General features: G+C 27.9%; 1 protein-coding gene across 1 annotated transcript in view; it reads left to right on the plus strand.

Moving 5' to 3' along the window:
- The window catches only part of LOC109608840 (beta-1,4-galactosyltransferase galt-1), a 63,928-nt gene that overhangs the window by 913 nt on the left and 43,766 nt on the right, over positions 1-19,249 (plus strand). The window lies entirely within an intron of this gene.

Raw genomic sequence — 19,249 nt, forward strand, 5'->3', positions numbered from 1 at the left:
GGTAAGTTCCATATATTCCACCTCTGTGGATGATAATGTCACTGTGCGTTGTTTTCGATCTTCATAAGAAAAAGCAGCTTCCTTAATAATGGAGGTTAACCCTGTGTATGAATGTTTGTCAAGAGGACAATTTCTCCAGTCCGCTTCGAAAGATCTTTGAAGATGTTGGTTTTTTATGTCATCCCAAATCCTATGTATATTTTAAATACCGTAGAACGCGTCTACTTGAAATTCCGTTTACCGCTTATCATTATTCTTGCTTTTCGTCATTTTAATCTAGAGATTTTTCTACAAGATTAAATCCGACGGTAAGTGACTCTTGTTGAAGCAATATCGTAACACCTCAGGACTTTGGTTGAAATGAAATTATTAGTTAACTTTGAAACATTGAATTTCTTCTAGGCCTGGCTTTCACTCTTCTTCATTGTTTTTGATTTTAAGTGAGCATTAGTAAGAATATTGAGTAAATTACAAATCTCCATGAATATGTATGTTAATTGCTTCAAACTTTCGAGAAGCGTATCTTTACAGACAGAAACTTTTGATTTCAAATCTATAATGTATTGCAACTCTATAATTATTTCAATTTGCAACGGTTTATCGATAATACGTTGCTTAATTGTTCTAGGTATCATATGTGACTTGACAAACAAGCGAACTTGTTAAAATTATGGAGTTTATACGCATATCTACGTACTTTGATTACTTGAGATTATTTTCATAAAAGTTGTCTGGGCCCATAACCTATTACATTAAGGTTTTGGAAGTGTATGTAAATAAAACTCAGGTTTGCAATTTTTCACGATACATTTACACCAATTGAAATCTAAACTAATGGTACAAATCATCAATATTAATATATATTAATATAATAAAATTTAATACTAAATAAACATTCATTTTTTAAATTATTATTAAAATAAAAAAATCGTACATTTGTATAATTTTCAGTAATGTCTATCTTACAAATTGATATTCTAAAAATCTATTTTAAATATAGTACTATAAAACTAACAAATTTGCATATAAAATATACATCACTCAATTTTCTGTTTTTATTTACTTGTAATTGATCATATTTTCCTTTCAAAAAGAATTTCTTTTATTTAACAATCCATCACTTTTTAGAAAAAAAAAAAAATAAAAAAAGAATAACAAATCTGTTCGTTACAAAGTTAAAATTTAAAACAGAATTAGAATTAATTATGTTGAATAAAATTTAATTACTAGAGAGAGAAATATCAAACGAGCGTCATTAATCTTGAATTCTACAATAAAATGAGATAAAAACATTCACTTATTAAACTAAACTAAAATTTAATTAATAAGTAATAAAAAATGTAATTTTTTATTGCTTATTAATTAAATTTATTATTATTATTATTATTATTATTATTATATTGATGCAACATAATTACATTGTTTCTACAAAGTTAAAATGGGATTTATATAAGAATGTACCTGCACATTATTACATAACTCATTTAGAACTAGGAAGTCAACTTCACACGATTCTTAGAAACAAGTTGGAAAGACATCTTTTCAAAAGTTCCTGAGGCTTCGTACAAGATGGGTTTTACACTTTCAATAAATCTTTTTGTGCCTTTTGTTAGTTACCAACTAACTTTTTTTCGAATTACACTTTGCAATTTGTTTTCGACATTTCAAGAGACTACCTATATCTTTATCGCTCTAAATATACACTGTAAAGTTTTATAACTTATCTGAACAATACGGATGAATAATTAAATTATTAACATAGATTTATTGTGTGTAAATGTTAAATAAAACGAATTTCGCACAGTTTTTTCCTGACAATTTATTTATTATTTTTAATCAAACAGACCAATATACGAAATACTTGCAATTATTATTTGAAATCAATTTCCTTATTAATGTATGTGTAAATGTGAAAATTGGAATTGCAGTTCGCCCAAAGAAAATTGAATATTCCTACGTTGAAAAATGGGCATATTATTTCGCCATTGAAGGAATTTAATAACACGTTGTGTGGGAATTTCTCATGGGAATCTCGAATACTTTATATTTATAGTTCTAATCAACTTATTTCGCTGTTGAAAATCCAGATATGTCGTTTGTAGGAATCTAAAAAAAGGTTTATTATTTTACGAGCATTTCTTCAATTTCAATATTATACCTGTTCGTGGCCGAATGGATGGAAATAAACGAAACGAATCTTTATTGAAAATGTCAATAAAAGCCACTATTGGAATAACATCCGAAATTCGGAAACCGGAATCAGTGAATAAACTACACCGTGCAATGCGAAATTTTATCAGACGTCTGGAATAAATTAATGCACTACACCAAAACCAAGCCCTTGAGGGAAAATGTAATTCCATTACTTTGTACATAAGATGAAGCAGTTATTTTTATTTATAGCCAACATTTATTATGAAAATGCCGGCTTTATCATTGGCTCCGGCCTTAATATGTTTCCTACTCCATATTCCACATATTAATTCCCACCATCTTGCACGTTTAATAAAAACAATACATTATATTAATGTACTTTTAACACACGTGCCAAATTTATTATTGAACATATTTTTTCCTTCTGGAAGCAAATCCTTTTTCGACAAACATCTCACGTAGGGTGGCTTCCCTAATTCGACGGACTGTTTGGCTTTTTGCCGTATTAAGCGGCCCTAATTCGGGTCGTTTTATTCATCAAATATCACGTAATAGAAGGTTTATGAGATACACGACGACGGTAAATGTGTTATCCCTGATTTCGGGGTGGATAAGCGATGCGGTGTTGCTGGATCATGAAATTTCGTATGTGATCTAAGCAAAAATTCGTTGCTTTATGTGCTTGATAATTTTGTATGGGATAAACATAATGAAAAGGTAGGAAACATGGTTATTTAAAAATGTCAAAAGGGAAAGAAAATGAAAAATAAACTTTCTTTAGACATGAGAGGAGTTTGATGTATGATGGGTAGTATTTTTCTGTATCAACTTATACACAATGCCCCATTCGGTCTCACCCCACAGGTTATACATCATTTTAAGTGTAGTTGAATGAGTTTTTTATATTTACTTATATTAATGTTGCAAACTTTTTCCTATTTTGTTGATTAACACTTTATGTTATATATTTAATTTTTTTATTTTATTTATTTATTTTATAATTTCACGATGTGCTTTAACAACATGTTGTTGTGCTTGTTAAAATAATTCAATATTCATACAGCTGCGTTTAATTTAATTCTTGTCAAAATTAAATAAACTAGGAAAGGGGAACTCATCATTAAATTACATTGTGGCCTACATTCACGTAATAACGCCATAATGTAGGTTGCGAAATGCTGCTTAAAGTATATTTTTGTACAAACAGAATTTTTAATTTTCACTAGCCGGAAGGGAAGAACAACAACCCGGATTAAAACTAGGTGCACAATTTTGTCTAGTAGCTCATTTCACATTTTAATTAGCGCGTTCTGTTTTCATGAATTTGAGGTGTCAAAATGTAAAGAAAATGTTGTATTAAACATTTTTAAATATAAATGAATTAAAATAATTATTTTCAGAATGTCATTATTAAAAGAACTCTTGTCGCACATTAGTGTAATGTCATAACAGCAAATCTGTTCAAAGACTAAAGTAAAGTCCAAAAGTAAAGTAAAAGTACCTGAACTACTTATAATTTATTGTCATAAATTATTAAACTCCATTAAGAATATTTACATATAAAAACCAGTAAAGTGTAATGAATTAATAGTTATTAAATTAGCAGTAAATATTTTTTATTCAAATTACTGTATTAGTCAACTATAATATTACATACATTTATCGCAATTTGATTATTAAACTATTATGTGTTGATTTAATAATTCATATTCAGTATTTAGATGTTTTTACTGTACATTAATACAACAAAAAATGCAAATGATCATCGTTTACTTTTATAGAGCTCTATTAAGGATACTTACATGTAAAAACAAATAAAATTTAATGAGTTATAAAATTAACTGTGGACATTTTTCAAATTACCGTATTAGTGAGCTATAAAATAACACATTTCTGGTAATTATTGTTGAACTGATATATGACGGCTTAATAATTTTAATTTAATCTTTCAATATTATATATAAATTAATATAACAAAAAATATTTTAAACAAATACATTTTACAACCTGCAAACTCCTAAACGACCATAAATTTAATTCGAAACTTTATTTTGAACCGTAAACACGAACACACATCTCGACCAAGCTCTCTAAGTGCATTACAGAGTCTGTTTTAAACTGCACTCGAACCACAAATACCGTTTTACCCAATTTAAATAAAGTCTCCAGCTGAAACTTTCATACAGATTTACTAATCAGCTTGCAAAATGCATAATGAACCATTAACATTTCAAAGCTCCATTAAGGATAACTGTATTGGTTACTACACTAAGGAAAGTTGTTGTATTCTCATACGGAAATGTGTTTAAATTTTAAGCGATTAATCTTTATTAAGTAGTTAATGGTGTTGAGGGAACTATTTCCAAAGCTATTCAATGAATTAGTCCGCAAATTCAATACTACATTCATGAATATGTGTTCTAATTGCCCAAAAAAGCTACACCTACTCTCTGAATTGACCATAATAGGCTGAAGCAGTTATAGGCTACATAAATCTTTAACATAGGCTTTAATATTATATTGATAAATTTGAATATCTTGTGTAGTTTAATGCGAATTAGTCTGATGAATACATCAGAATTACCGTGTAGAATTAATTCTTGTCTATGCATGATAATGCCAACCATTAACACCCTAGCTCCATTTGAGTGATTAGTAATCTAAATGCTTCATTAAACTTTTAATTGATAACTGTAAGTTACATATCATTAAACTATATACCTATTATATGTTATCTAATATAAAATATACAGGGTTTTTGACTATTATTTTATATATTATATTTTAGATCATATACAGTGTCTTGGGTCAAATTTTTAAAATTGTTGATTGTCGCACATTTACAAAAATTAATTAAGATAAAGTATAATAAAAGATAAAATATTTCAAATTTCAATAATAAATTTACCTATAAAAGATAACAAAATAGCTTCCAAAAATATGTAATTTATTGTTCTTTAGCAAAAATATAATTTCTAGCAAATTTCGAGATATTTAATATTGTCCCCCATGAAAGTAAATAAGCTGATAATTTATTCTATTTATGTTTTCAAAAAGTAAATTTTATATACACACATTCACGCAAAAAGTATGATATAATTACTGATTATCAAACAAATTATTAATGATTAAATACATATTGTGTATGTTTAACATAGGCACTTATGAAAAATGTTGTTTTCCATATATTTCATAAATGGCATTATAATATATCTCAAATATATCACAAATTATATATTTTTTGAAAAGGTGAAATTTGCCAAATATTTTTATTTAATTTCAGAAATGGATAAAATACTATTTGCGGCAATCAATATTATAAAGAAATTGAATTCTGACTACTTAAGTTAATTTGGATTTATATGGTCTGGAAACATTCGTAACAGCTAAATACGAACAATTTGAAAACTGAGATAAAGACAAACAATTATTTTATAAAAAAATAAGATATGATATGAAAAATTTAAAAAATTACAACGGTTTTAAAATGTATAGGAGTTGAAGCCCTTTCATCACGGTTATTGTAGACTTAATGAATAGTTATTAATTATAGGATACTCTGTATATTTTACAATTTTGAATTCCATTTTGCTCTCATTAAATTGTTAAAGGAATACTAAACTTGCAAAGTTTATTTACCACCGAAACCAATTTCGTGCAACCAAAAAAAAGAAAGAAAAAATAGACGCGACAGCAAATTAATTGGCTAAATATTTAAAACACGTCCGTTAATCACCATCACATGCACGACCTTAGTGCATGAAACGCGAATTGTGAATAGTTGCCGGTGCATATTAATGAGGATCGTTAACACTCTAAAGCTCAATTTCGGCGATAAGTCGCTTTAATTCACACGATCTCTAACACGTCAAACCGCAACGGATATTGTGATAAAGAGAACGGAACAATGACAAGTCTGTTGACCCTCAGGATGCAATTTTGGCTTTCGTTAAGACCACAACTACGCAAGTGCTGTTCTAATAACTGCCGTACCTAATTTGTGTGATTACAGTTTTCGGTTATCTATGAAACTGTGAGATTTATTACACAGCATTGTGTGTATTAGTTGTTATTGTTGTCGCATGTTAATGAAATTAAAGCTCAATTTGGATAACAAGTCGCTTAATTCAACCGGAGAATTGAATTACCAACACATCACTGACTGAATTGGGTATTATGGAAATGTACGTAGGTTTCAAATTTGATTACCCTTTCTTATAAAGCTTATGTACATTATATTTGGAAAAGGGCACACTGAAATGTAATTTAAGTTGAAAGTTTTCAATAAAGACGGGAAAATAGAAAATTATTAGTTCGTTAATTAGTTGAGGAGCAAAGAGATAAATTTAAATTGGAGCAAGAGTCCAATATAATTAGTCAAGGTGAATGAATTTATCAAATACGCAAAAAAATATAAGAGCAAACAAGTTACTAGTTAAATTGCTTTCCTTTGATTTACGAAGAAACGTTTATTACAATTAAATTTTTATCGACTTCAAAAGGATTTTTTCTCTTATTCCTTAATTAGGTTTGTAAACTATAAAAATTTAAAATTAATTATTTTACTACATTAACTGGATTTTGTCGTAATATTTAAAACATTTATAACGTATATGTTCATTGAACAATAACCCATTTCTGGGTTTCATTTGATTTTTTTAATTAATGAATATTATGCAACTGTATTTAAATTATTTATTTTCAACATTTTCCATCAAATCACACTCACACTTCAACTATTTATCCCCATTTCATTAAATTTTATTTTACTGGACGAGGGTTTTGCATTTAGATGCCTGAAATAATTTTAATTAATTAATACATTGTATAATTCATTTGGTCAATATTGACAATGAAATATGTCATTTTGTATTAATATTTTAAATTAATTATTTATTTTTATAATCCTAATATTAAAATTGGTCTTTTTATTTATATAATATAAAAATATTTCCTTGATATATATTATTTATTTTTATTTATTTATTTGGTTATTTGGTTTAAAAAATTTAAATATATATATGTATATATATATATATATATATATATATATATATATATATATATATATATATATATATTATACTAAGTGTGAAATATCATACTTCAATATTTAATATATTTCAACAATAAGTTAATTTTACTATTTTTTATTCTGGATTTCATTTTAATATTATTAATATTAAGCCGTTTATAGGATTATTTACATATTATTTTTTTCATTAAAAATAATTAAAACTGTAATAAAAAATTTACTTCAATAAGTGAATATTTTCATTTTACACATCAAAATCTTTTAAAATATTAAGACTACTAGCACTATACAACAACATATAACATATTTGGACAAAATAAAATGCATTCATAATTCAGATATTTATTTATTCTAACTTATTCTTTGTATTATAACTAATAAAGAAGAAAATCAGTAGATAGAAGAATAGTATCTAGGTATGATATTTTATGTTTAATGTGGAATCGCATTACCTTTTATTCTAATGACCGCTTGAATTCGTTTAGGCATTGATTTCTCTAGGGAAGTGCACTTTTCTGAGGTAATGTATGCCAAATTTCCTCTATTTTGGCCTTAAATTGGGGTAATGTCCGATATGGGTTGTTTTATTGTATGCCATACAGTTTCAATGACACTCAGATCAGCTGGAACATTGATATTGTTGTCATCAAAACAATTTTTTGTGGTTTTTGCTGTATGACTTCTCTTCATTCTGTTGAAAAATGTAATATTCGATAACATTCAGATTTTGCAAATTATTTTGAAGTATTTGTTGATATCACAACATCAAATCACAACTCCTTTGGGCGTTGCCGTTCTTTTTAGGCAATTTCGATACTCAACAACACAAACGTCGAATTTTAATTAATCCCTAAAAATTACCCTGGATCAGTCTTCTACAGACCAAAAGAGTTTTTACTTTGCCCATATAAACCAATTTTGCTTTTGTTTTAACAGTATCTTTTCTTTTGTCTATACAAATACGAAATTTTTGGTTTTAGACACCTTTAAATTGTTATTTTATATTTTACCACATTTATGAATCCACTTGCGACAGCATTCCCTTGGCAAATTTAATCCAGTTTCATTATTCCATTCAGTTGTAATTTGCCGGAAAGTTGAGTTCGACCATTTTTGCATATTTTTATTAATATTCTTTTATTCCTTTCGGAAACTAATTTTGAACGACCAGCATTTTTACTTTCTTTTCCAGAATATTTCCAGTTTGACCATAATGTCTAATTATATTTCAGATTGTTGATTTAGGAATATTAAGTTCTTCTCCCACTTCACGTATTGTTTTGTTACGTCAATAATTTTTAACCATTAACTCACGAATTTTGAATCTTGCGGCTATACCACGCACCATTTTCTTCAATTAACGAATTCAATTTCTTTTTTATTACAGTTTATTTATACTGTCCCAATATTTAGTTGTCACACAAAATGACCATATTTTTCTAATAGGTGATAATAGACTAAATATTTTGTTTATTGTGTTTTTGATTGATAATGTTTATTGAAAACTAACTAATTATTAAGGAATAATAAATAATACATAGGGAAAAAATAAAATATACACACTTAAATTATGCAACTAATTCATTTGTCCCAATATATAGTTGTTAGGGGTCGTACACTTTAAAGAATAATTATTATTTTCAATTAAGTTTAAAAGTTAAGTTATTAAACAAAATTATTATATAACATAATTTTTTTTAATAATAATTAATGTAATTAATTATGCTAAAATAATTTTTATTCACATACATTTAATTTTTAAATAATTAATAAATGATTTTGTTTTAAATTTCAATTGTTCAGTCCTTTCACAAACATCGTGTCTAAAATTATTGATTTCCGATTAAAATCAATTACTCTGACGGAACTTTCCTGCAATTACCTGCCAACAAAAAACTTATAAATGATTGTAAAAATTTCCATAAATTAAAAGTAAAGTAATTTACAACGCAAAAACTCCCCATGAGAATTACTATTTAAGTACATGAAATATGGGGAATATCTATAACTTTGACCAAGGTATTATTTAATAAATCGATATTCAAATGCGGCAATTGCACAGTTTAATAACGGTGAGCCAGCAAACTTTTCCGCAATTAAATGTGGGGTAAGGATAACAATTTCTTGCCTTTGCATTAACCCAATTTTAGACGTGATTTATTACTTCATTTCAGGCTCAAATTTTTCAACGATTATAAACCAACTTACCATAGTTTAAAAATAGAGCATGAAAATTATGCGGTAGAAATTAAAATATACCTTGTTGCTTTCAGTTAATATTCGTTTAATACCCTCGATGAACAAAATGAATAAAATAGCACTAACATATTGCGACCAAGTTTACTTCGTAATTTTCCCGCCTTTCAAACTTTTATTTCCTTGACCGTACGTCACTTTTATAACCTTAATTTAACTTCTTTCCGCCGTCTTCTAGTTTGCAGTCCTAAATTATTTTTGAACGTTCCCACAGGCAATTCTCGTCTCTGAATAATACTCACAACAGACTCTTTCCCTCTTCAGCAGTCGTGTCGAAAATGTATTGTGTACAGGCACGGTATATTTTCCATTATAATTTTTTCCTGATGTTGACGTGAAATTGTCTCATTAAAATGTACGATCCGGTGCGTATGTTAACAGAATGTTTTGATGGATCGGTTATTGAGTGTGTCATAGTTTGTGAAGTTTCAGTAAGCCGTTCCATCTTTCGTAAATCCACGATGGATCATCGACATTCTTGGTACATCATTGCGCCTTACGGCGAAAATTGCGCAGCGCGTAAATTTTTATGTATTCTAAAACTTTAACAACTTCCTCCGAAGTATTCGGAATTCCGTTGGAATTCCGCGGTCGGAACATGATGGTTCGCTTTTGTTTACGGCAGCAAAACAATTCGGCCTGCAACTCCAGCAGGAAAATAGAATGGTGCAACAACCGCGAAACTCACTAACTAGTCTATAATATTGATTTATAATCTCCGACACTACATTACACAAAACTTATTTAACTCTGACAAATGTCCTTTTGTTTCAAAGTTAGCGTCGGGTCCATCGCACGGAAAATTGATTTCTGGTTCAGAATTGCGGACTTTGTTCCGAACTAAAACAATTGATCTAAAAACTAGGCGCGATTTATGAACAAACACGATTTATTCGAGGCTGCTCGTATTATTCCCGATAACCGCAATTTAGTATTGTCTCGTTCAACATCCAGTATCGTGCAACACTTTTCCATCGTTCCGAACTTGACGTCATTTTATTTTATGTGAGTCAAGAATGTGAAAATATATTCGAAAAACTTTGATTCATCAAAAGATGTCCTTGACAAAACCTTTAGTTAAATTTTTTTGAATAACACAATGATAAACTGATATGATTTATCTTTAGTCTACAATAATTTTTAATATAACATAATCTGATTAAAATCTCAAATTTATCGAATTAATATCTAAATATAACTGAAAACGGTCAACAACTTTTAAAGTTTTATAACAAAAACAAGTATATAGTTTAGAAATAGATTAATCAGGTGTGACATTGTATAACCACTTGTTAATGTTTTAAATAATGTTATCAAACATTGTAGAAACGCTTGTTTATGTTTTAAATAATAATAATCCAAATGATTTGGAAATATAAAGTGACGTAATATTATGTAATGGTTTTTATATTAGGTTTAAAACAACATTAAATTAATTTAAAAGGTTACAAAAAATAATAAAAGACAACAAAATTTGTAACCATTATTTTAACATATCATTAATTAAAATAAACAGAAATAATGTAATTAATATTTATTCGAAGCAATAAAATCATGAATGTATAAAATTATCATCAACTGTAACTTTTGATTGACATTAAAATAGTGTCTTTTGCTTTTTAATGAATAATAAATAAGTCATTCATAAAAAATATCAAAACATGAGAAAAATTACATGGCATTTTTTGCTTAAAATCTTTCTTCATCTTTCAAACATAATGCATATGAATCTCTATCTGATATTCTAAGATATTTTTGACAATGCTTTGTTTTTTGTTCTGAAATAAATTCAGAAAAATGTGATTTTGTGCCTCAGATTTATTAAAATTCAATTTCTTTGTGAAATTTGGCATACATCCACTTTGAAGGATACGAAATTTAAACACAGTAAAGTTCTTTAACTGATACATTATAAGAATGTAAGCTAAAAGAAATACAAAGCTGAAATTGTGGTTGATTTTACGATCTTAGGTTATTTATTTTTTTAAAATATCTTCCACAAACTTCATGTTCAAACTTTGTTCTTTCTGATAGAGCACTGTAAAAATTAATGCATTTTGGAACCCTACATTTAGCGTTTGTCTGGATTTTTTATAGTTTGTTTTTAATATATTTAATTTTTCAAGAAATTTGATATGAACATTTAGCATGACTAACTAGAAAATTTGCATTATTGAAAAGTACATTTTTGATTTAACAGTAACAAAAGTCTATCTATTAGGAGGCATTAATAAACAGTGTTTCAAAATATTAAACTAGCAACAACATATTATTTTAAATAGAACCACAATAAATTCTTGACACCATTCGACAGACCTATATAATATATCTGTACTGATATATTTAACGTATCGTATATCTAAAATTAATATTTACTGAGGTATTAAAAATGTGAAAAACGCGTATAGCGTTCTTTGAATGGTTTCAAATTTCATAGAAATTTCACAAATAATGTTACAAAGATAAACGATAAGAAAATAAAAATATTACATTTAAAACTGCTTAGCTAAAACAACATATATGAATCGAGTGAGGTTTTTCAAATTATTTATAATATCTCACTAAATATTTATTTTAACTGTAAGGTATGCTACAATATATCAACAGAGAATTTTATGGTGATTTCAATCCAAAAAGATAGTTATTGACATTTAAAATAGGAGAAAAACGAAAATACGAATAAATTTTTGAACATTTTAATTAGAAACTAAACAGAATTAATAAATTAGTTTTTACACCAGATAAATTTTTATGAAAATAGATAACATAATGCTATAGCGGCAATTAAAATTCATTGATATCTTTTAATTAAACCAGCATATCAGTTAAGTGTATAAAATATCATAATAGACCTCAATGCTATGAAAACAAGCAACAATCTATCATTTTTAAATATCAATTAAAATAAAATCATAAAAAATAAAAAAGTTTCGTGGATGTTTCGATAGACCACCATGTGTATATGTACATAAATTTCCACAATTCAATTTTTGAATGTAAACAAATAAAATAAATATGGATGACTTGAATCAAACGTTGCTTGGAATTTCCAATACATTAATGACTGAACCGGATAACCAGATAAACGAAAATTACCAAGGAACCATTTAATTGCAGTGCAGATTATCCTGGTCTTAATTACGACCGCAAATATGCCATTCTCGAGAGTGCAATTTTCATCTAAAACTTTAATGCTAGGAAAGTGGTCAGTTTTTAATGGAAATGAGTATTTACCAATTACCTCAAGTGCAAACGCCAATGAACGGTGAAAGAAAAAGTCAAAATGGAATTTTTCATTGGAGTAGTTTAATTTCTATCAATTTTCAGTATCGAAATGTAATAAATTATTTTAAAAATTTGATATTTTATTTATAATTTAAAGTACTCTACACTTTTTTGTTCAACTTAATTAAGGTAAACTACATAATTATAAATTATATGTTTATGAGAAAAATATTTAGAATAAATTTTGTACGTAATTTTTATTAATAAAATAAAAAAGAGTATATATAATATTTAATATATTTTATTTAAAGGAGGTATATCCAGAGAGCCCCTTTTTCAAACTTTAAAATAAAATAAATAAATCAGTACACTTCAATTATTGTTAAATTCAATTCAGTATTTTATTATCTGATATGGGGATACCAAACCTGCTAATATTATCAAATATATATTCATGATTCTGATAAAACTAGAAGAGATATCTTATCATTGTTATGATGATCCAATTTTAATATTTTTTGTATAGATCAAACAGTTGCCAATGTTTTTCTAACATGTTACATATGCGGTTCGCACGTTTTAAGTTTGTCAGTTAAAATGATGTCATTTTATAACCGGTAAGTTTATTTATGTCAATATCTTCTTTAATTCTTACTAACATTACTGTGGAACCGTTGGTTAATGTAACTCTACTTTACACAAACAAGCAGGTGAAAAATATTCGGCAAAATCACCCATAGCAACCAATAACGTAATACCGTTTTTCGCTCATCCATACACGTCAAATGGAGGCACTTGAACCGACAACGAATGTATTTAATAAGGGGATGTGTCCGCAGCTGAAACGGCTAATGTCGGACATAACTCCGTTGCGAAATCCCGCTTGATGCCGGCATTTTCGGATGAGGCCAAAATCGAGATGGAGCCGCTTACGTGCTCGCAAGACATCCTTATAAATACTGATACGGTGCATTACTCGGATAATAGGAAACTCGGAGCACAATACAGAAAGATTGCTTTAAAAAAAGCAACATTAATGTCTTACAATGGCAACTCTCCGAATTTACAAGCGGCATGGGGCAAGTAAATTTTTCTTTCTGAAGCCAATTTTGTAAGGTATTAAACATTAAATTATGTGCTTTTCTTTATTACAAATGTTGCCGATTAGAAACCACATCATCAACTACAATGATGACTATTTTGTCATTTCCGTTTTGATTCACTTCATGTGAGATAAGTGAACAATATTCAAGAGGTGTGGTTATGCTTGAGGATAGTCAATTTATCTTTGTACATTTTGTTATAGTTATTTTGGTGATAACTAGATATATCTGAGAAACAATTCAACTTTTACATGAAACATTCTCAAAGATATTCATGTATGACCATAACTTTCTTGGAAACAATAGTCGCTCACCAAATAAAAATATATAAAAGTTTAAAACAACTTAAATCTAGATATTATCTATAAATGTCCTTTCACCCGCTTTTTATATTCAAAGGCGCATAAATTTTGTATTCTCTTTAGTCAAAAAAAAAGAGCCTACCTCCGAGTGTATTCCCAACGGACCCGAGAGACAGATAACGTAATTTTCCGCTAAACCGGACGAAAATCTTCTTTAACAATTTGCAGAGGATTTGTTCGTGTTATCGGTGCCTAGATTCAACAGTACAGGTTCGTGCTTATCGTCGCTAATTATTCTCCTCTATCGGTCTTTAAATTAACAATGGTAACGGTACAAAGTGTTTTGCTCAGGCGCAAGTTAATCAAGTTGACAATGAACCTGTGAATTTATAAAGAAGAATTTTATATATTTAATTAAATTAATTTATGATATACTAATATATCTGTCAAAATTTTATATACGAGGAAATTCGTGGAAATTATTATCTTTTTATAAACTAAAAGTTGGAATGAAAACTTTTCAATTTTAGAGATATTATGGTGCAGATTATTTCAATTCAGAATCCAATTTCAAGGCAAGAATTGGAAGTCTTCATTTGAACTAGCCAGATTTAAAATAAATTATAAAATATATTAAAATACTAAATATTTGACTATTTTGTAAATATTTTACGAATACGACTTTTAAAATAATAAATGTAGTATAATAAATACCATGTAGTATAGAATTCATAAATCGTTAATATTTAATAAACTATTATAGCAGTCACAAAACTCCATTATATTAAAATACAAAATTGAATGTGAAAATTCTTTTATAGGTTAGCAATTGAAATCGCTTTTGTGTAACTTTTCCTTTGTCATTATATTTATATTGCATACATATACATACATACATGCATAAAATATTGGTAATTTAAGTTTTCCTTGACATCAATCGAAAAATATACCAGTAATATTTCTACTTGTGGCTACAATACACACATTAATTACTACATTGGAAATCTATTGTAAACGTAATTGGTAATTTTTTTAACAGCTCTTTATTTACAAATTGTGTGTCCCCTTTAAAATGGGAACACCTCTTCAACTTTTTTACTTATAAACCTATTTTATCATTTAAAATAAAAACTATATGCATGTCATCAAATTGGCAGAAGTCTATTGGAAAATTAAGAAAAACTACTTAGGGAATTTAAAAAAAAAACACGCCCTAGTGTATTTCTAAACCAGACAAAAAAATGTTCTCAATCTCATCTCAATTTTTTTTTATTTTTTTTTTTAATATAAGATACTGACATAAAAATTTTGAGATAATACGTACACAATTTTTATTTCAAATGGAAAACATATTAAAATTTGTTTTTAAAATTATGAAAAAACAAAAAAAAAATTGTAATTTCTGGTAAATTTCTTCGTTCTTAATATTTTTGTATTTAATTTAATATACACTAAATTATACATTTTTGAAAAGCTTTTTTCTTCTTCTTTCTTTTTCAATTATTTTATTTTATTTTTTATCTACCTTATTTTAGGTATTAAGTTTTTACCGTTTGTTAAAAAAAGTTTAAATAACTTTTGAAATAATCGAGTTATACTGTTATAATAGACCTAATAATTTTACAACATAAACTAAAAGACTATTAAAATAAAATAATTATAATTTTGTTCATAACAAAATGAACTTTAAAGCTTTTCGAATTGCAAAAATCCAATTGCAAAATCGATATTAAAATTCATGTAAAATTCATTCTTTATAATTGCAATTTTTTCACAAACATGTATTTCATAATCACGTTGGGATTATCTATATAAAACGTAAAAATCTTTCTCGCTGACAAAAATTGATATCGAATTTAACAAGTAATCCCCGGTTCTGTTTCACGGATTGATAATAAAATAAATATGATTTATACCCAGTCAAAATTTTCAATAAATCGCTTGATGGATTTTGACAATTTGCACAGCTTTACGAGATGTGATTATTCGCATTTTAATAATCCGTCGGAATAATTAAAAAATAAAATGTGTTTGCGCAAAACTGGCTCTCGTATTGACAAACCAAACATTAGTTTCATATTTCTGAATGCCCGCATTTGTTACAACATAAAATGAACAAGTTCTGTTCGATAAAATAGCCACGTAACCGTGTAATGAACAAGTTGGACCGTTGCTTCCAACAAGAAAATTCAATACCAGTAACCTTCAGCAACAAATGATCGTTCCATTAATACTCCACGAAATTCCTGTTGCGGACTGCGCACTGCACCAAGATTCCCTGCATTTTTTCAGTCTGTTAAAATACAAAGGATTTCGTGTAATTTTGAATGTAAAGGGACTACGATCTCTACAGTCCTTTTTAGTATTTTAACCAGAAAGGATTTGTTTGAACAATCAGTCTTTCATGTACATCTCTACTAATTTTATTATCATATAAAAGCTAAAGTTCCATTTACTGATGGATTATGGAGGAAAGAGTCAGCATTTAGTTGGGAACTCGCAAAACTATTCGAAAATAATTTTGCTTGTCGGAGAAATAATCGTATCCCCCCCGGAACATTCGGTCAAAGTCAACAAACCGGTCAGCATAGAGTTGTGCAAACCGATTAGAAAATCCCTTGTCTCGGGAACGTCGCTTTGACCGGTCGCAATCGATGGCTTTTTGAACTTCAAAGTTCCGATACGCTCTTTTATCGGTGTCTTTTGTACGGCTCTTCCTGGATTTTATGTTTGTTTCTGTGCGTTCTGTTTGATTTTGTTCGTATCCAATTAAACCTCATCGTTGCTTGTGATAATCATATTTTGTTACAAAGGAATCTGGCGCAAAAAATATCAAAGTCATATTTGAAGATTGGAAATTATCAATTAATTTGTTTGCAAATGAAGGAAAACTAGCAATGATCGTGTAACAGAATTTATTAATTAAAACTATCTGTAATATTAAAATTGCAAAATAGTAAAAATTTTCAAAGATATTTATTCATAAGTCAACAGTATTAACATAAGATAATTATCTCAGAAAAAAAATTCAGACACTTCAATTAAAAGAACTGCTTTTCCTGGTAAATTTGTTGCAACTTACAATTAGTTTAGATAACATAATGGTTATTTAAATATTAGTTTGAAGGGCCTTGAGAAAAATACCACAAACATCCGTGGTCCAAACAATTTGCTGTTTGATTATCATAAAACTGTGCTTTCAAAGATACTTTACGAAGAATAATATTCCGCATATTTTATACTAGGTACAGTATTGGCAGAAAGAAGAGCAACTTTTTTAAAATTCAAATAATTTTTGTTACCAATCAAAAAACTCAATATTCAGATGGCAATAAGTAGAGCAACTTTACTACTAAATGTCACTAATCTCTACAAAATCCACAATCATTTTTAATTTTACAGTATGGACCAAAGTCAACTGAGTTAATAATGCCTCGTGGAAAGAAATTATTTTCCGAATTAAAATTACGAATTGTATCGTTTTTTCAATCCGATGAAAGAAAAATCAATATCGCTTGATTGTAACGAGTGTTTTACAACAATTTCCAATATTTGGTAATGTGGAAGGCAAAAATAAAACTGGAAGACCAAAAAAAACCAAACAAATTTTATCTCACTCCAAAAAAGATTCTTTCCTGAGTTTCAGTAAAATAAAAGGTCTACTTGAGACACAATTAACGTTTCTTCAAGAACCGTAAAAGATATATTACTACAAGGGGGTCTTGCGAGAAGGTCACCCAAAAAACTATTAGAACAGACGAGCCAGAGTTGAGTTTACTAGGTCCCTTTTACTTGACATTAAATGGTTGGACACGAGCGATCTGGAGTTCATGAAAAGTTTAACCCAAAGTTAAGTTTAACACCATGGTACTGTATTCAGATAAAAATATGTCACTAAAACATTATTTTCAACAAGATAATGACCCGAAGCACACTTCAAAATATTTGAAGCAGTAGCTGTTAGAGTACTTGTCAACATTGGCAACATCTAATACGCAACCCCCTTCCTTTAGTTTGTGTGAGTTAAATTTAAGGCATTTCAAGAGCAACACACAAGTCAGATGCTTCGAGTAAAATAAACAGTAAAATCATAAATTTGGCAGTTTTTATTGGTCCAGCACATACAAAATAGTGGCTTTTAAGGGAAATAATTAATGTTATGAACTGGCCACGTCGATTTCTCGATCTAAACTCCATTGAAAAAGTGTTTAATGAGTCTTATTCTGTTGTTAACTTAACATATTACGATTATTTAATCTTTAGAATACTTGATATTATACTGTATGTAAGTAAGTACAATGTACAATTACTATCAACCACCACACGTGTTAAATGATTACTATTATTCCATATACTATCGCATGCGTAAGTGGTCTGCCACTTAATTGACTGCACACCCTATACGGTCACATTCTGTATTACTGTGTACTGCCTACTGCCCACCACATAGTAAGATGCGATTCTCAGATGTGTTGTCTATTCAATGTGCATTTTTATTATTGCAAACGAATCTAAACGAAGAAACGCGTATGCGTATTGTTTTTCTTAATGAACAAGGCAAAAATATATCTGAAATATATAGAGAATTAAAAATGCTAATATTGCAGAGTCCGCGACTCTAAGGAATACTTTTAGCGCATGCGTCAACTTGATTTGAAATCATCTGTTTCGGAGATTTTAATTCAAACAAAATATCTAGAGAAAATTGTTATTAGAAAAATCTATATGTAATTTATTATGTTATTCATGTATGACTTATGTTATTTATGTGGTTGAATTCTAAAAATTCTAATCACTTTATTAATTAGTATATTATTTTTTTATTTACTCTATAATTATTCGATAGTTTAACTATTTAATTAAAAGTTTAAATAAATTGAGAAATTATTTAATAATTAGGTAAATTTACAGAGGAATGAATAATTTTTATAAAAAATAATACATTAACATAAAATTAACAAAAAAATATATTTTTATATTTTATCATAAAAAACAAAATCAATTAAAACAAAAAAACCTATTTCACTAGATATTGCTCGCTGATACAATTTAAAATGCTCATAAACATATTATGATTTTTTAATTTATTTCTCCATATGAATTCGTGGAGGTACGATGGAAATAGATCTTCCGAGGAACAGGCATGGTCTATGTACCTCGAAAAAAATTGCACA

This window comes from Aethina tumida, chromosome 1 (genome assembly GCF_024364675.1).
Source record: "Aethina tumida isolate Nest 87 chromosome 1, icAetTumi1.1, whole genome shotgun sequence".
Classification (NCBI taxonomy): Eukaryota; Metazoa; Arthropoda; class Insecta; order Coleoptera; family Nitidulidae; genus Aethina; species Aethina tumida.